A 20,986-nucleotide genomic window follows, 5' to 3' on the forward strand; every position below is an offset into this window, starting at 1 on the left:
CCTTAAGAGCCAGGCCAGCATTGTTTGGTTATTTGTAACAATGGGTGCAACTATTCTCTCTGTATCTGTTCCCCTCTGCAATGCAGCGCTGTAGTTCCTCCTAGTAACAGACGCTGTCTATATCCTCAGTCCTTGAATTTAGGCTGGCCATGTGACTTCCTAAAGGATTTCCTTTAGGATATGATTTTCTTAACATAAGCAGGATGCAAAGAAGTAACAAGGTGACCATTCTGATCCCACACCCAAGAAGAACTGTGAGCTTTTCCTCATTCTCTTGCTATTCTTCCCAGCTGCCGTGTGAACGAGCCTGGGCTAGCCTGCTGGAGGAAGAGGGACCAACTAAGGCAAAGACAAGTCTCTCTGTTTATACCATTTGAGGCCCCAGACATGTGACAGAATACAAAAAATTTAGTAAAGCCAGCTAAAGGGAGAGTTAGCCCAAGACCAGACAGGTTATCCATCTAAATCTAGCCTAAACTGCCAGCCCACAGAAGGGTGAGCTAAATATAATTTTTTTTACCATGTATTAAGTTACTTAATTAAAGGATTATTATTAAATGATTCAAAATACTATTATTGCTATTGTTCTTGTTAAATTACTTAATTTTGGGATGGGCATTGTGCCACAGTAGTTGACAATGACATACACCCCAATTCATGATTACATGCAAGAGAATTGCATGTGTTTCTTAACCCCAGAAACAGAGTTTTGGTGGGAAAACAAATCATTCACCATATGAAATGGTGCCAAAGTATAACTAAGGAAAAGTTCAGGAAACAAGCGCTAATGTCATGAGTGTGGTGAGGATAAGTCTGGTGTACTCAAAGAATGCTTCGTGGAGATACAGGAATGTCCGTTAGTTAGCCTTTGAGGAAATGAGAGTGTGAGCTACAGAAATGGTGATAAAAGCCATTCTGAATGGATGTTTAGAAATGAACATGAGCAGCGGGCACCTGGGTGGCTCCACTGGTTAAGCATCACACTCTTAATTTCAGCTCAGGTCATGGTCTCATGGTTGTGAGATTGAGCTCCACAGGCTGTGCACACAGCATGGAGTCTGCTTGAGATTCTCTTCTCCCTCTGCCCCTCCCCCTTTTCCCTCTGCCCCTCTCCCTCCCCCTCTCAAATAAATAAATAAAATCATAAAAAAAACCCCAAAAAAACAAAAAGTGGAGCAGGACAGGTATGGGGGACAAACGAAAGACTTGCATGGAAGTGTGTTTGGGGCCAGGTGGGTTAAGAGCAAGAAGAAAGGGGAGGACAAGAGAAGAGCATAGCTGCAAAAGGAAGGGCAGAGAGGGAAGCACAGGTGGACAAATGGAGACATAGAGTTTTGACCCATGTTCTTTTTAGTATGAACCACATTTTATTTTGTTTCCTTTATAATTTTTATTTATTTATTTATTTTAAAAGTTTTTCTTTTTTAAATTTATTTATTTGACAGACAGAGACCACAAGTAGGCAGAAAGGCAGGCAGAGAAAGAGAGAGGGGGAAGCAGGCTCCCTGCTGAGCTGAGAGCCCGATGTGGGACTCGATCCCAGGACCCTAGAATCATGACCGAAGCCGAAGGCAGAGGCTTTAACCCACTGAGTCACCCAGGTGCCCTATTTTGTTTCCTTTAATTTAATTTTTTATTTTGGGAGGCCACAAAGGGAGAAGAGAGAGAATCTCAAGGAGACTCCATGTTGAGTATGGAGTCTACCTGGGTGCTCCATCTTGGGACTCTGAGATCATGACCTGAGCCAAAATCAAGAGTCCGACATTTAGCAGACTGAGCCACCCAGATGCCCAGCATTAACAACATTTTAAAGTTAAAAAAAAAAAAAAAGAAAAGAAACATTTTGGTAAAATGCAGAAATGGCCCTAATTCTTTTCTCCTTTCTGTATCTATTGCCTTTTGCAATGTAATGTTGTATTTCCTCCCATTAGTAGATGCAGTCCGCATCTTTACTCTGAATCAGAGCTGGCCTTGTGGTTTGCCTTGGACAGCAGAAAGCAGAGGAAATGATTGTGTGCCAGTTTCAAGCTTAGGCTTCCAAAGTCCTTGCAAGTACTCACTCTTGGAGCCCTGCCTCCATGGTGGAAGAAATCCCAGGCTAGCCTTCCAGAGATGAGAGACACATGGAGCCAAAGCAGGCCCCTTAGCTGATCCCATCCTAGAGAAACCAAGTCCCCATCCAACCTGGCAGCACAGTGCAAATCCAAAAGGGAGCCCAGGTAAGATCAGAGAAACTGCCTGGATGAGCACAACCCAAATTGCTGATTCGTAGAACTGTTAACTAAGTAAAAGACTGTTGCTTTAAGCTACTTAAATCAAATTGGTGATTTTTGATAGAGATCTGGAAAAATGTCTTCCCTAGGAAAAAAAAATCATATGATGTGGAAATATTGGCCGGCATGCCTGCTTAGCAACAATTGGGACTTGAGTGGATTTATCTCTGTTAGAGGAGAACTGCAAAATGCAATTTGCTACAATTCTCACCACTCCCTACAGTCTTACAGCTGGCCTAATCTACTTATTTACAGGACCTGACCGGCCCCTATCAGCATATTCATTTGCAACTCTAGTTTAAGTAACGGGACTATTTTGTGGAGGGCGGGGAGGATTTGGGGGCAATTAAATAGCAGAATAAATGTGATTAAAAAAAAAAAAAGACAATCTGGTGGCAGCCCATAGGACCAGGAATATGGAGTCAGGAGGCTAAGAAGCTGCAGTTGTTAGAGGAATTTTAGCAAGAGGGAATTTAGAAGACATTGCAAATAATAAAGTATCAGAAGATTTTGATAACTGAATGGTTGGTCATGATGAAAATGGAGAAATTAGATTAGTTACGAAGGTAGAATGATGTATGTGGTTTATGAGCAAAAGCCAAACTGTTCACTTAGGAAGTGAAAGTGACTCTAATATAGCCTAAAATTAATAGCATTGACTTCTAATGATGAATTAATTATTTAGGGCAGAAATTGAGTTGATCAATCGGACCACAGAATTCTATTGTAGTTGACACAGTGTGTTGAGTATTTTTTCTGTTGCTATTTAATAAGTAACCCCAACATTAGCAGATCAAAACAACCGCAGGCATTATCTTATTCACTCTAGGAAGGTTGATTGGGCTTAGCTTGTTGAGAACAATTAAAAAATTTTTTAAATGTTACCCGTATTGGCATTTCCCTCATCATAACATCTCATGAAATTGCTGAAACCTGGGTCTGAAGCTGAAAAATGCTAACAACTTCTACCAGTCCCCATAGGCTGAAAAATAGACTTCAAACCAAAATATAGTTTTTCATTCTCTTTCATGTTTCTCTTTCCTTTCCAGAAAAATTTTCATACTAAATATTCCAGCATCTACTAACTTCAGGACTTCAGCAATTATTTGGGTCAAGGGCAATGTATGAATCTTATGCCTAAAGAAAATTTATATTAAAAATATCATCAGACTCTAATATATAAAAGCAGTCAAAGTAAAGATGGTTAAGTATGTGTCACCCAGGGCACTTGGGTGGCTCTTGGTTAAGCATTTGACTTTGGTTCAGGTCATGATCTCAGGGTCCTGGGATTGAGCCCACAGTTGGGCTCCTTGCTCAGCAGGAAGTCTGCTTTTCCTTCTCCCTCTTCCTCTGCCCCTGCTTGTGCTGTCTCTCAAATAAATAGATAAAGTATTTTTAGAAATACGTGTCACCCATCCTCTAGATATTAGCCTCACCCTGTGTGGGTACACCAAGTCACTCAGCTGCCTCCCCCAACACTCCTCTCCCGCTGCGTTATCTAAAATGGAGGGCTCCACAGAACTTGGTTCGAGAATCACCAGTTAGTTAGAATTCTGAGCAGACTGGGAAGCATGATTAGAAGAGAGCTTTTGCAGTGCTCTTAGCATAACATTACCATCACCGTCGCTATCATAATTGTCAGCATCTTTAGAAAACACAAAAAACCTGAATGTTCATAAACGCTCTGTGCGAGGTCAAGTGTAGAGGAAGCTACATAGTTATTTTATTCTAAGAAAAAGAGTCCAGGCAGACAAGGCGCAGAAAACAAAGCACAGGTTGAAGTAATTTCACAAATTCAAAAAGTCAATATTTTATGTTGCCCATTCTATCCAAGCACTTACTTTGCCATAGCCACGTTTTGAGAAAAGAGGATGGGTTTGGCAATGGCCTGCCTCCCATCTTTTTCAAAGTCAAGCAGAAAGATTCAGGAGCTGGGAGGCTATGGAGAGGACCTCCTCTTCATTACAAATACAACTTGCTTGTCTCAGGCATTGGCCACCACTCCAGGTATAGTTAAATAATTCATCATGGAAGCCGATGGACGTCGGTTTTAGCATGGTCTTCCAGTTCAGAATTTTGCTAAAATGCGGATTCCGATTTGGCAGGTCTGGGGTAAAGACAACATTCTACATGTCTATCGATCCCCCAGATGATATTCACAGGTCACGCTTGGGGAAAAGGGTCTAGAGAAACATCTGTACTGCTCCGGAAGGTGTAGATTTACATCTTCCTGGACAGGAAAGATGATATTTAGGAACTTCTGGCTCATCATTTGGAAACAATGACAAAATGTACCTCTTTCCCAATCCTTAATGGTAGCTAGACAAAGCTATTTATTTGTTATGGATGCTAGTAAAGAAGTGGAAAATATTCTGTATTATATGCATATATAACCCACACACATATATAAAGCATATAATATATAATGTATCATGATACATTATATACATGTATATTTACATGAAATATACACACATGAGTTCACACATAAAATATTTTCATCCATCAAGAATATATCATTTAAACTTTCCTGTTAGACTACCATAGAGCAACGTTCACATTGAGCTTTGAAAAAAAGACTGTAACTTCTTAATTTCAATTCGTTCATTCATTTAATCAACAAAAAATTGGGGAGGGGGGCTATCTGTTGTATCTCAGGCATTGGAAGAGAAACAAGATAATGTTCCTATCCTGGGATGAGAGATGGTGATTCAGAGTCTACTGCAAGGGACAAAGATAAGTATCTAAGCAATGTGGCAAATTTTTACAACAGATATCTTTACTGAAGTTCTCTCTCCGTATTGAGGGAAGAATCTTGACTCGTTACCAAACCTGAGAAGACATTTCTGTTTACAAACTTGTTATTGCAACTTTCAACAATGCAAGTGCAAAATGAGAAAGAATTCTTGTCCTGGCAAGCATATGACTCCAACAGATGACTATTAATGGAGGAGATTGTCTGATGGTGAGAAGTCAGAATTCCTGTTATGTTAAATAGCTTAAGTGAATGAAATGAAACCACCAATTCTTGACAACCTGCCAGATTGAATTTCCTGTGTTTCAACTGACTTTAGCATTTTTAAAATGCTGGCTTCCTTTTTTTCTGAAGGCTTCTACTCAATATGTGAGTTTGGTCTTGGTCATTAATCTTCTCTGGGGCAGGCAATGGCCTCTATGAGAGTCTTGAAAACAATTAAGATCTTGTCCATACAATAGCAATTTTCCTCTAAGGAGTTCTGACAAGTTTTCATCTCATCCTAATATTCTCAGATTAATAGCCAGAGGGTTCATCAAACTCTCCAGGACTGTGGCCAATATCTTTAGAAACTTTGCAAGAATTAAACAAAAAATTCACCTTCTCCATGCAGTTATGAAGACGGCATCCCTTCTGCCAAACTACACCCTGTGCTATGACTCAGGACTTAATTTCATCCTCCATTACCCCCTTAGTGGGGTCCACATGCTGCACAAGCCCACGCAGCAGTCCCGAATCTTCCTCAGTTCAGAAGATTTCCCCTTGGATTTGACACCAAGTTGGATAAATGGCAATCTGTTCCATACTCCAGATAGCTTGGTGAATGCTCTTAAGGGACCAGACATTTCTGGCACTATTGAGATAGTCAATAAAATTAGGCAGAGACAAACTGAAGCTCAATTAAATTTCTAACAACCACCAACATAGCAAAGAACCAGGTACCTGGTTCTTTGGGGTTTATTAATCTTTCCTAACAAAGGATGGTTTAGGGCATTCCAACCCATCCTCTGCCATCTTTTAACTTTTTAAAAAAGATTTTATTTACTTATTTATTTGAGTTAGAGAGAGAAAGGGGGAGAGAGAGAGAGAGGGAGAGAGAGAGAGTGCGAGAGAGCACGAGCAGGACAGGGAGGGAGGGGCAGCAGGAGAAGCAGACTCCCTGCTGAAAAAGGAGCTGATGTGGGGCTCGATCCCACAACCCTGAGATCATGACCTGAGTCCAAGGCAGATAGATGCTTAACCAACTGAACACCTAGGCACCCCCTTATTTGTACTCATGTAGTACACAGAAAACAAACTCCAATACTGGATACTCTACCTGTAGAAACCGTACCATTACCCAAAGACCCCCATCAGTGAGCGGACTGATACTGTATGAGTCAGGAAGCTTTCATATTTTCCTAAGAGACAGGACATAAATGAGGGGAATGGCCTCTGTAGGGGATCAAGTCCTCTCTCACCCTGACTGCTTCTCAGAATTGGTGCAGGCTATGTGAGTACTCATTTGTTTCCAGATTTTATTCATTGTGTCATCGAATTTTGACAATAATACTGTGAAGTTGGATTTTTTATTTTTCTTTGATAGTTGAGAAAACAGGTTCATACAAAGTAACTTTCCACATTCAAACAGCTAGTTGAGTGATGGGACTGAATTTTGAACCTCAATCTTTGGGCCTTAGTTCTGTTTTCTTAATCCCACAGTGTGACTTTGAACATAATGCCCGACCAGGAGAGCTCTAGATCTGGTGCAAGAGCCAACACCTGTCTCGGGTATTGAAATTGACTGAAGTAAGTGTGACCAGGATATAAATTCTCCTGGTATGTATCCACTATATGTGTGTCTTCCAGGGAATCCCTTGTTTGTCTGCTTCAGTTCAGGGTCTTCTTTTGTGATTTTTGGAGAAACAGAAGGGAGGAACTGGAAGAAATTATTTTGGTTCAGTAGTTGGTGTTATATGCAGGACTCTGAAGAGATAGATGGAGAAGATGAGTGTTTCATGTTATGCAATAACATTTACCTCCACTTCCAGCGTCTTTCTGAGTCCTCTTGGAAGATTTATTTATTTTCTTTAAAGATTTTATTAATTTCTTTATTTGAGGGACACAGAGAGCAGGGGGAGGGGCAGAGGGTGAGGAAGAGAGAGAGAGAAAGAATCTTAAGCAGACTCTGCACTGAGCTCAGAGCCTGATGCAGGGCTAGATCTCATGACCCTGATATCATGACCTGACCCAAAGATCAAGGGTCTGATGCTTAACTGACTGAGCCTCCCAGGAATCCCTGAGTCTTCCTGGAATGTTTAAAGTACCTTTTTTTTTTTTTTTTGAATGAAGGATTTTATTCCTTTGGAATGTGACTACATACCAGGATTGGCCCTGAAGTGGCTTGATTATCTTTGGATTCTACCGTAAATAAAGAATCAGAGACCCTGGGAAGTTCTCTCCTGTCAATCCACTCTTGACTATGATTTATTTCCCAGGTGTTTCATACACTTAGGTTTTTAGGTGTGCTACAAAGCATCAGTGTGTGTGTGTGTGTGTGTGTGTGGGTGTGTGTGGGTGGGTGTGGGTGTGATTCTACTCAGGCTTGAGTTGGCAACAGGTTCACATTGCTTTATGGTTTCTTTTTTTTTTTTTAAGATTTTATTTATTTATTTGACAGAGAGAGAGATCACAAGCAGGCAGAGAGACAGGCTGAGGTGGGGGGAAGCAGGCTCCCCACCAAGCAGAGAGCCCGATGCAGAGCTCGACCCCAGGACTCCAAGACCATGACCTGAGTGGAAGGCAGAGGCCTAACCCACTGAGCCACACAGGCACCCCTGCTTTATCATTTCTTCAGAAAAGTATATTTTAACAGAATTTGTGCTGTATCCCCTGGTCCTGTGTCTCAGCCTTAAAGAAATAACTTTGAGCCAACAGTGGTTGGCTTTTATCCTTACAAGGCATCAAGACAGCAGAGTCAATAAACAGTATTCATAGCAAGGAACCCCCCTCCCCCTCACCGCAGGCACCACCTACTGCAAATTTCTTGCATTAGATTGGTATCTGTTCATATGCTTGAGAAGTTTGCTTGCACACGTGACCATAGCAGAACTGGCCCGAGGAATGTGTTCTGTGCAGTCAGTCCAGCCTGTATGGGATAGGGACCATAGACAACAGCAAAGAGAGACCTCAGAGACAGGGCACAGATGGAAAGGAAAAATCTTATGGTAACTGCACCCAAGTAATTAGTTGAACATCTTAAATGAGGCATTTTGAATGTCTTCACCAAGGTCATTAGCTGTGTATGGAGCAAAGGCTTATTTTTAAAGTTTGACGTAGCCCAAGGAATGCTTTGTTCCTAATTTAGAGCACTTGTACTGAGAGGTTCCAAGACTTCGGCATCTGCTGCCACCCACCACGTGCTTTGCAGCAGGCCAAAGTCCACTTGCGGTGAAGTCTCAGAGTGGGCCAGCTCCATAGGGAGCCAGCAAGGCCTGGGAGAGAGCTTGTTTGGGGGATTATTTAGAAAGAAAACTAGCTTTTAAAAAAAAGACATCTTGGGTATGAGAGTTTGGATTCTATTTCAGTAAGTCTTCCCTTCTCTGACCTTTCTATTGTGGGGAGAATATATTTCCTGGTCCTTTTGATTTAGGGTTTGGCCATGTGACTTGTTTTGGCCAATAAAATATTAGCAGACATGAAGTGGACAGAGACCTTAACTGAACTTTGGCCGTTGGTCTTGTTCTTGCACTCCGGTGATCTGCTGTGAGTTCTGGGTAGCGGCTACTCCTAGGACGAGCAAATCTGAATTCAAGTCACAGTCTAGCTAGCCCACAGCCCAAAGCAGTACGATCCAGCTGAACCCCGCCAACCCCCAGAACCGTGATTGTGATAGTCATCTGTGCTTCTTATAAGCTGCTTGAATACTTGTTACACAGCATGATTGTAACAACAGTTGACTAGTACATGGAGCTAATGAATTTTATGTTTTTTCTGCACCTGGGTGGCATTTATTTTAATCGTGATAGAGTTAAGATTCCTTTAGCACAGAATATAGAAAGGGAGCTCAATCGGCTTTAGTCTGGAATTCTGACACAAGAGAAAGGAGTGGTCCACTCTCCAACAAAGATGACAGCGGCCCCAAAGTGAGCCTGCAGAGATCCAGAATTAACAGATATCCAAGGTGGCAGTATTTAAGTTAATTTTGACCCATTACCCTAAAGAAGTCATTGAAATTCCCTAGCCCATAGAAACTACTTGAACAGTTGTCTACAAAGTTTTGAAGATTTTAACTTATTTAAGTTAAATTTAAGTTAAAAACTTAAACTTAGATTTTCAGATTTCTAGCTTTCTTGAAAAAAAAATCAGAATGTCAGAAAATGTTGAGCTCACATTTCTTTCTGATAGTAAGTATGGGCGCTGACTGTTCCCTTTAGACTAGGTATATGCCTTTCAGTTTGCTGAGGTGTCTGCCATGTTCTTTACTCACTCTCAGATATCTGTGTGTTTTTATCACCTGCCAAATCCTTAAGCACTGGGGTTTGTAACATCTATGAGGTCAACAAATCTCTTCCTATTTTAAAGAAATTCACAGAGGTAAAGGGAGGACCAGGTGCCAGAGTAGATGCTCAATAGGATAATCATACATCACTTTTGCCCAGGACAGTCCTGGTTTGATGTCTATTGTCCTGGGCAGAATTATCAATTTGCATGAAAAAAATGACAGGGTCCTACATGGCAGTTGATACTGGCTTTCAGTACCCCAGGAGCACCTCACATGGCCTCACCACATGGTCTGGGTTTGCTCACAACACTGTGACCTCTGGTAGTTAGACATCTTATGCTGTGGCTCAAGGTATCCCATGTTACAAGGCAGAAGCTATACTATCGGACTGACTTGGCCATAGCATTACTACTATCTCATTCTATTGGTCACAATGCTGCCCAAATTTCAGGGCAGGGGACACGGATATCACCTAGGGCTGAATGACTAAGTAGTAACAAAGTGAAAACTAGAGCCAAGTCTACTTACTTCACCCAATATTTATTCTTCTGGCCCAAGAAGCCCTGCCTCAAATTTCCATCCATTTTTAACCTCTCCACCTGTATTATATCTATCTATCTATCTATCTATCTATCTATCTAATATTATTATTAATGTGTAAGTGCCTATGTATTCTAAGAGAGCCAAGCTACAAATGGTCTTCAGATGGTCTTACAAAATCTAGAAATCACATGCAAAACCTGTTTTTTATGCAGGCATCAATCAGAATTCTCTGTTGAAAACATGGTTTAAGAATTTATTAAAGGCATTAGATAGTTCACAGCATCCTTGAAAGGGTCTGGGAATCAGGTGTGGAACAAATCCAGAGTAAGACTGTGGACTGTTCGAGAACTGCTGCCTCTGCCCCTCCCCAGCTGTGATAGACCAGTGCGCTAGATCGTCCAACCACTTTTGCTTCTGAAATCCCAGTGTCTTCACCTCTGACCTACCCAGAAAGGATCAGTGCAGTGCCTGCTTCCAAATGCCTTGTGCATTTTACTTAAGCCACATGTCCTAATCCACATGTCTGTGCCATAGCTGCAATTGTAGGAAGTGATTTCTAATGTCTATTCCAGGGATATGCAGATTAATAAGGTAGAAAAATTCTCAAGCATGAGGAGAGCATTTATAAGGCTCTAAGAAAGAAAAATTATGAGAAAGTCTACTATGTGAGTGTGGCACATACGTGTGCATTTCTGAACCATGGGTTCCTAGTTTTCATCAGATTTTCAAAGAGGTCTCTAATCTCCACATATCAAGAATCACTGATACACCAGTTCTTATATTAACACAAATCTACATGTTTGAGCCCATTTGCATATATATAAGTCTGATATACTTTTCAGAATTGAGGACTATGAGGTCCAATGGTGTCTATCTTTCTACTTCAGTAATGTAATCCATTAATAGAAGCTAGATGAATATTGAAATGGTATTTTCATTGTTTTGTTCAATCTGTTTTATATCCCTCTTTTGGGATGATGGAAAAGTACAAAGTTCACTAAAGCATGGATTAATAAGGACACTTATTTTAATAGATTTTATTTGTTTGACTTCTACTTTGGGGGCAGAATGGCAAAGACAAAAGAAAACAAAAAACAGAAAGCTCCCAATAAAAAATTGTTTTAAAAATATACTTTGAGGGATGGCTTAGACTAAGACACATTCAGCTTAACTTTCTATAGTTTCCAGTACTTGATGTACAAGCAAATTCCCTGGAGACTTGATAAATCCTCAACTATTTAAAAGAACAAACTTTTGTCAGAAATGTAGATTAAATCATTTTGGGGGATTCCACACAACATATAATTAGGAGCTAAAGGAATCTCAAATCTGGTGCAGAGAGAGAGTTAAGTGTTTTGTGCAAGACTAGCAAGTTCATGGCAGAGACTTAACTGGAACTGAGGACTTAGTTCCAACTTGGCATCCTTTCCTCCAAAACACCCTCAGGAAAGCTCACAATGAAGATTTTGTACAAGTTAGTTACTGCTGTGTAATAAGCCCACCCCAAAATTGAATAGCTGAGACCAAAAACAATTCATTAATGCTTACAAGTTGGCAGGTTGATTTGGGGACAGTCCTGCTACCTCAGATGGGCTCCCTCAAGCTCTATGGTCAGCTTCTAGTTGGCTGGGTGGCTTAGCTAAATTGACTGGGGTATATCTGGTACTTCAGTTGGGGAAATGAGATCTATTCTCATGAGGTTTCTCATCCTCCAGCAGGCTAGCACAGAACTGTTCTCATGGTGGTGTCAGGGTTCCAAAAGGTAGAATTTTAGTCTGGGAACTGGAATAATGGAGTCATCTCACTTTCTTGGTTAAAACCCATCATAAAAAAAATAATAATAAAATAAAAAAATAAAACCCATCATAGGAGCAGTCCAGATTCAAGGTGGGGAAGAGACATGACCTCTTGATGGAAGAATCTACAAAGTCACATTACAAAAATATAGAGAGGCTGTGAAGAATTAGTGCCATTTTTCAATCAACCAAGGGTTAATTAATTCATTCAACCTTTGTCGATTGTCATCTACTGCATCTGGCTCAATGTTATAATAAACTCTTGGGAGGAAGTAAGGAATAAGAATCAATCCTGTACTTATTTCTTAGTGAAAAATATCATGTAACCAAAACATCTGTTTCCTCAGGCAAACCTAGAGGTGATTCTAGGTTTTATATCATTGTTCTGAAAGTCATTAGTCCTTAAATTTTGATATTACACCTTCTATTAAAAAATAATATAAGAAATTCAGAAGTAATTTAGCGTGCATAAATTAAAATTGGCTTTGGTGAGAATAATTGACTTCTCAGAAGTGCAGCCAATAGGGAACTGTCAGGCTAGATGAGTTTTTACACATTTCAGAGAGAAATTGGAGCTCTAAATGCTAAATTTAGATTATAAGGATATCATACATACATTTGACAACTTGAAGGTCTTTAGATTATAGGGAGGGTTTTTGACATCTCTATTGGACATTTTCCTGTCTAGTTGCTATTTCAGCTGAAATATTTGATTGAGGTTATACAACATCTCCAATACAAATGAACCAATTCCTTTTTAGACTATCATTGCCTACTTTCACAGATTATTGACAGTAATATATTCATGTTATCTAGATGAAGGGTCTGGTCTAAGAAGCATCAAAGGTGTTATTCGGGAAAATAGTTTTTAAATTTTCAAAATATACCCAACTGGAATTGAGTAACTGTCCTGCAGAAAACAACTAAAATGGTAGATAAAATAGAAACCTAAATATTTTCTTAAAGGTAATGAAGAGATGACAAGATAGCAAGTAATTCATGGGCCAAAATCTAAGGGAAAGATGGAATCTAGTGAAGTAAGCACAGTACTCAAGCCAATTTTATTCTGAGAAAATTTACCTATTTGAGAAATTTTGAACTTCCATTTTGATGGCCTTACTGACTGAGACAGATAAAAATGAAAATCTAAGAGCTTGTTCAAATTAGAGAATCTGTTCTCAAAAAAAGTTTGAGTCTTGATTGGAAGAAAATGTCCCAAAGAGGTCATATCTTCAAATAAGCCTAACAACAATTTTCATTTTTAAGTGGACTATCACATAAACTAGTGGTTCAAATCATTAAAAAGAACACTAAATGTATCTGGGTTGGATACTCTCCTACACATCATGCAGAAACAAACACCAGATCCTTCTGTCAAAAGTATTTCCTTCCCAGGTTTCTGAGAATTCCCATAAATAATTCTCTCAAGAAAAATAAGCATTATATGGTAAAAATTAATTAAGTGCACAAGAAAATGAAGTACCAACAGAAGAATCAGCAGAAACAGAACTGTGACATTGGCAGATATAAAGCATTTACTATACATAAAGGGGAAAAAATAGAAACAATCTTCAGAGAACGGACACTGTAAAAGGTATCCTTAACAGTTTTACAAGAGTACCAAATAAAATGTCCAGATATAAAAAAATTCAATAGCTGGAATAAACAAACAACTCAACAGACAGATTTAACAGCAGATTAGACCCAGCTGAAGAGAGAATCAATTAATTGGAAGATAGGCCAGAAAAACTGTGATAAACTAGAAAGTTAGTTGAAAATGATAGTTTTCTCAGAGGCCATTATAATAAGACCAATGTGTCTAATGGGACAGGAAGGATATCAGAAAGAGCAGAGGGGATTTGGGGGGATGTAGATAGCTGAAACAACTAAATTTAGCTACATGGCTTTTCAAACTCCCTTTGAGTTATATGGGGCTTAGGCAAATAGTAAGTCAGATAAATAGCATAGAGGATAGCTTTATATCCCAATTAAAATCCCTGCACATGGTAAGATAGAATAATCCGATATATTGAACCACAGACCACAATGGACCATTGAAATTGAAAAGGCAGTGTGTGACATCAAACATATTCAAGTGAAAATTCAGATATGGCTGGTCTTAGAAGCAGAGAAGAGCAAATCTGGAGATTAAAGGAGACATTATCACTAAAGTTTTAAGCAATGAGATCAGAATGGATGGTGAACACAGGAATCTTTAAGGGAACACTTTCTTCACCATGGTTGGCCAGTCAAACAAACTTTGCCTTGCATATCATAAATATAGTGTGGTCCCCTGGTCTTAAAGGACATTTTAGATGAGCTTAGGCCTTTTGGAAATAAAACATTATCTATATTAATTCAGAAGCCTTTGGTAGGGTGTGCATTATTTGAATATGACTCAAATTAGTTCATTTTTTTGAGCACCCATCTGCTAAAAAAAATTTCAGTTAATTGTTTCCAGTTGCAGCTATGTTCCAGAAGGTTTGTATAGTGCCAAGATATGCCAGAAGGAGGACCCACCTGATCTTTAGTTCATTTTTCTATGCAGGCATCCCCTGAGTCATCTGTTGTCTTGCTTTGTTCTTGTGCTCCTGGTCCATTTATATCTAATGGTTCTGCTTCATCTGTTCCATCCTTGGGAGTCCTGGAATTCTTTTGTTATTTTTATGTTACTCTAGGATATAGGAATTTCTTGAAACTTTCAAAGTACAATTGGATAAAACTGACTGTGCTCCCTCAGGGCCTTGTTATTTCTTAGGTATTTTGCATAGGAGACAAAATTCCTCCCTTCGTATTCCTCTGGTATCTATACTCTTAATATATCTCCTATATTTCTTTATTTCTTCCAGCTCAAGAAAAAGCTACTTTGTCTCATGATTTCTCCCAAATGTTTTCTCCATAACTGAAATCTTTTCCATTCTGCTGAAGGTACAGGCTTTTGAATAACAAAACCTAGGAGAACAGAATGACAGACTTCTAGCTTTCCATCTTGCTACCCCCCTTCCCTGATTTATGAAACACAGAAAGGCTTAAACTTTTTAAATAAAGGGAAGACTGTTGGGAAAAGTATTGGGGGGGAAGGATTACATTATTTTACATTTAAAAAATTATCCAGTTGCTTATGTTTGAAAGCAGTACTTTCCTAGATCCAGCTACAGAGTGTCCCTGCCTTGAGCTCTATGATTTTGTTCTGGTTGTGCCCTGCCCCCTACCACCACCATAGAAGACATTTGCTGAGCCTAGGGTACCTGCCAAACTGGAGGCCACAACCCCTTTTTGGCCAAGCTTGGTATTTCAGAATTCTTGACCCAAATACCCTCAAACACAATTGTAGGGCCAGCATAGGACTCTTCCCTGGGTCCATCCCTCTGAGGGTGGACCACCTTGAGATTATGTTCATTTATAGGTCTAAGACATGGAGAATGGGCAATTCAAAGTTTGCCATTTAAAAACTGTTATAATTCTGATTTCAGAGGTAGCTTTATAGGAATCAGGTTACCTTATCTTTGGTTACTTACAGATAGAATGGGGCATATCTTTATGTGTTGGGTGTTAGGATGTAGTTCTTAGCTTGCTCCATGTCACCTGAGATCATTCTCTATCCATCTAAGAAATTGTCTCTCCGTCTGAGGATGCTTTCTAGCCAAAGGAGCATGTTTGGCCAATGGATAAGATGGTTGGAAGTGCTAGAGAGCTCTAATGTCCCACAAGAGCAACTCAACCAATGAGAGATGGGCATTTGTGAGTAAATATTTCAGACGATTCTTGCCTACTGGGTCAATTCTGAGCAATGTTCATGGGGAGTGATCCCAGTTGCTCACAGTGATAACCTGCTGATCAAAAATAACTCCTTGCCATATCCTTGTCTCACTTTAAAAAAATAGGAAAAAGAAAGAAAGAAAATAGAATAAATCAAGTGGGAATTGAGAGATATTTTGGGGGGCAGATATTTTATCTGTGACAATCACATACAGGGAGAGAAAAAATGGGAAAAGTATTTTTAAGACACTTTGTACTATCCTGTGAATCAAAAACCACTTCGCCATTTTTAATAGAGATTTCAGCAAAGTTTGTCTCCCAGGTAAATTACTTGGACTCATACATTTCCTCTCAGTGGCATATGGACTGTGTCCTCAGTTCAATAAGTTGGGGTTGCTTCTCATTGCAGATAAGGGGCGAATTGCTTAGGGAGACTACTCTTAGAGGATACAAAGGTGTTGTGTGTCTTTTGGTATCGAAGACCCTCTGTCTAGGCTAGGTGTGTGTACGCATGCATGCATGTGCGTAAAGGTAGTGTTGTCACAATAAAAGGGAAATGGACCTTTCCTCTTAACTGTGCTGGGGTAGAGACAAGCAATATAAATCATTTTGAGGGAGTAGCCTTAAAGACATATTCCATCTGGGTGTGGTTATGACTGAAAAACCTGAACTTCTAAACTGATTGAGCCTGTGGTAAACCCAGCGCTTGGAACATAGTAGGTATTTATTAAACATATGTAGACTGGATGCATTACTGGAAAAGCGTTGACGAGAGAATATTTATAGCCTCTACCAGTAAGAGAATAATTCTGCTCTGCCTGCTTAGCCTGTGAGTCGTTTGGGGGTGAATTGGGCAATACTAGAGCATTCAGGAAGGTAGAATGATTTACTTTGGAAAAGTTAAAGAATTTAAAGAAAATACAATACACCCAGAAATGAAGATGAAGGGGAAAGAAGGCAGGATTCTGTACACATTGGGATTTAAGGGAGGTTGGGGGTGGTGGGGGGAGTAGTGCCCTTATCTGCGTCTCTCTGTGACATACAGAGAGAGAAAGAGAGGGAAAAAGCAATTTTAACAGACTTTGTAATATGTTACAAATCAAATTCTATTTTGGCACATTTTATAGAAATTTCTGTACAAATTTCCCTCTCATTTTCAACCTACTTTTTGGCCTTGAACTGGTGTTAATGCTTCCTAGAGATCGGGCTTTTGATTGGTTTTAAATAAATGAATATATAACCTTAGGTTCTCATGGAAGAGATATTTCTTTGAAATTAAAAAGGGGAAATTAGGATATTTCATTGATTGTAAGATATACTTTTAGGTTGTCTGAAATCAGAATGTGTCTTTATGTTTGATGAGGAGTCAAAGTTTAATTGGCAAGATTTATTTTTCCTTTGTTACTGATACATCCTTTTTCTGCATGTTAAACTTTTTGACAGCTTAAGTTCAATAACATGTTCTGAAATTCACTTCAACTTTTTTTTAAAAGATTTTATTTGTTTATTTGAAAGACAGTGATCACACGTAGGCAGAGAGGCAGGCAGAGAGAGAAAGAAGGAAGAAGACTCCCTGCTGAGCAGAGAGCCCAATGTGGGGCTAGATATCAGGACTCTGGGATCATGACCTGAGCCAAAGGCAGAGGCTTTAATCCACTGAGCCACCCAGGTGCCCCCACTTCAACTTTTAAAGGCATGAGAGAGTGTGGACTCTGAGAAACAAACTGAGAGTTTTGGAGGGGAAGGGGGTTGGGGGATGGGTGAGCCTGGTGGTAGGTATTAAGGAAGGCCTGTATTGCATGGAGCACTGGATGTGGCACATAAACAATGAATCTTGGAACACTGAAAAAATAAAATTGAAGCAGAAGGAAAACTTCCAGACTCTTTTTATGAAGCCAGCATTACCCTCATCCCCAAACCAGGCAAAGACCCTACCAAAAAGGAGAATTTCAGACCAATATCACTGATGAATATGGATACAAAGATTCTCAACAAGATCCTAGCAAGATCCAGCAGCACATTAAAAAGATTATCCACCATGACCAGGTGGGATTCATCCCTGGGTTGCAAGGTTGGTTCAACATTCGCAAATCAATCAATGTGATAGAACAAATCAATAAATCAATAAGAGAAGAGAGAAGAACCACATGGTCCTCTCAATTGATGCAGAAAAAGCATTTGACAAAATCCAGCATCCGTTCCTGATGAAAACGCTTCAAAGTATAGGGATAGAGGGAACATTCCTGAACTTCATAAAATCTATCTATAAAAGACCCACAGCAAATATCATCCTCAATGGGAAAAAGCTTGCAGCCTTCCCGTTGAGATCAGGAACACGACAAGGATGCCCACTCTCACCACTCTTGTTCGACATAGTATTAGAAGTCCTAGCAATGGCAATCAGACAACAAAGAGAAATAAAAGGTATCCAAATTGGCAAGGAAGAAGTCAAACTCTCTCTCTTCGCAGATGACATGATTCTTTATATGGAAAACCCCAAAGACTCCACCCCCAAACTACTAGAACTCAAAAAATTGTAAAAAATGGTAAAAAAAAATAAAATAAAGGCTATGTGATGAATAGTTCCATGATAATATTCAGTATTTCACTAGTCTTTAATAAGTTTCTTTCCATAGAAAATACACTGGATTCCAGAATTCAACCTAATTATGAGACTTATTTTGCACCCTGTTTTTAGGAGGAAGAGAGAAATCTGGGAAAATAAACAAATATTTGACATTTAGTAAAAATAAGCAAATGACTTTTTAGACTCACATAGAAAATAACCAGTACCATTTTCTAAACAATCCCCAAATATTCAGTGGCCCAGGGGAAAATGATAATTGTGAGAGACTTCCTAAGACAGAGATTTGGGGTAGAGAGGCACAAAGGGGACTAAAGACCAAAAATCAAGAAAGGGGGCCCAGATTTTAAAATAAACATTTACCCAATTTTAAAAGGGGCAAAAGATTTAAATAGACACTTCTCCAGAGAAGATATACATATGGTCAGGATACACAACATCATTAATTAGGGAAATGCACATCATAACCACGATGACATACTACTTCCTACTCACACACACAAAAAAACAAAACAAAAACCCCCAAAAACAAAACAACAACAACAACAAAAAACACGTGTTGGCAAGAATGTGGAGAAGTGGGAACATTCAGGCTTTGCTGGGAATGTAAAATGGTGCAGCCACTTTGGAAAACCATTTGATAGTTCTTCGAAAAGTTAAATGTGAAGATTCCATGTGAACCAGCAATTCTACCCCTAGTATGTACCCTAGAGAACTGAAAATATATTTCTGAGCAAAAACTTGTACATGAGTATTTATAGCAGTATTATTCTTAGTTATCAAAAAGTGGGAACAACCCAAATGTTTATCAAGTGATGAATGAATAAATAAAATGTATAGACAATAGCATATTATCCAACCACTAAAAGGAGTGAAGTACTGATACATGCTGCAACATAGATAGACCTTGAAAATTTTATGTGAAGTGAAAGAGGCCAGATCCATAAGGTCACATATTATATAAATCTAACCATATAAAATGTCCCCAGTAGACAAATCTACAGAGACAGAAAATTGACTCATGGTTTCTAGGGGCAAGAGAGAGAGGAGGTGGGGCACTGGGGAGGGAATGGGGAGTGCCTGCTAATGAATATGGGGTTCCTTTTTGGGAAGATGAAAATGTTCTGGAATTAGAGAGTAGTGACTGATGAGCAACTTTGGACTATATCAAAAAATCACTGACATGTGTACTTTAAAAGATGAACTTTACAGTATGTGAATCATAGCTCAATAAAAGTGTTATGAAAAGTGTATACACAGAATGTTCAAAGTAATAGCTGGACTGTGCGTGGATTCCAGGGGGGAAGAATGGCTCCTGAGTTCTCTCTTGTGGGCAAAATAGGCTGTTGTTATCCATGGAATGCAAGGTGAGCCTCGTCTTCTCTACCTGTGTCCCAGAACCTAATATTTGGTGATTGACCTATTTTAATCACTCACTCGCTGTTTTATGTTTTGGGGGTGGTGCCATACATCATGTGGATGTACAAGCATGTGGATCCTATTACAGAGTTATAGACCCATGAGGTCCTTAAACAAGAATGTGGTTTTGAGTTAATGACACTTACTATGTTTATATCAATTGTTTCTTTTTCTCTACCTTAGAACTAATATCTTGATGAGCAAGTAATAGCATTAATAGGTAGATGAGCAAACATATTTAGCCAACATAAATGCAATGTTTATTGAGTGATTACATCATGGTCAATGAGGGGTTCACTGGTGAGTGAGACATGACGCCTGGCATCACAAGTGTCAGCAGAGGATGTAGCTATATGTAAGAGGGTCCTTGCCTTAGAGTTGGCATGTGCTCTATATGTGGAAGAAAGTACAAGATGTTTGGTGGATTGACTGCATTAGTGGATGCCATACAGACCACCCCGTGTCCATATCCTTTTCCCTATACTATCGTAGTGTCTTCCCACTCTTTATCAGGACTAGTCTTATGATTTACATTCACCAATAGAATATGATAGAAGTAATGATGTGCCACTTCTGAGTTTAGAATTCATGAAGCCTGAACACTCATTCTTATTTTCCAGATCCTAGTCTCTGACATGTGAAAATGCCATTGCTAGCCTGCTGGAGGGTTAAGAAATCATATAGGGCAGTACCATGTCCGCCCAGTCATTCTAGCCACAGTCCCAGACATGTGAAAGAACCCAGGTCAGATCAGCCACCAATCAAGTCATGGCTGAATGCAGATGTACACATGAGCCCAGCTGAGGTCATGTCAGCCCAGCCCAGATCTGCAGAAACAGCCACCTTCCCCTAGACTCCCAAAGAATAGAAAATTATTGTTTAAGACATGAAGTTTTGCTGATATTTGTCTTGCAGCGATAGACAAGTGATATAGGATGCTATGAGAGCACCAATGACTGGGGTCCCAGATAAGTGATAGTATGTAACTTTGAGGCTTGGTCACAAAAATTTGGAGACAGCTCCTACCTGACTTTCTCTCAGGAGACTCGCCTTTGGAATCCCACCACCATATTGTAGGAAAGCCCAAGCCATGTGGAGAGGACATATGTGGGTGCTTCAGCCCAGCTGCCCAGCCAGTCTCTGCCGACATATCATCAATGACCAGACATGTGAATAAATTCATCTTCAGAGGATTCCAGCCCCCAGCCTTGTAATCTTCCAGTCGAGGTCCTGGACACTGTGGAGTAGAGACTCATCATCTCTGCTCTGTCCTGTCTGAATTCTTGACCTACAAAACTATGAGAGATAAGAGATAATTCTTATCATTTTAAACCACTGGGTTTTGGACTAATGTGTAATGTAGCAGCAAGTCAT

Source organism: Meles meles, chromosome 16 (genome assembly GCF_922984935.1).
Source record: "Meles meles chromosome 16, mMelMel3.1 paternal haplotype, whole genome shotgun sequence".
In the NCBI taxonomy this organism is placed as follows: domain Eukaryota; kingdom Metazoa; phylum Chordata; class Mammalia; order Carnivora; family Mustelidae; genus Meles; species Meles meles.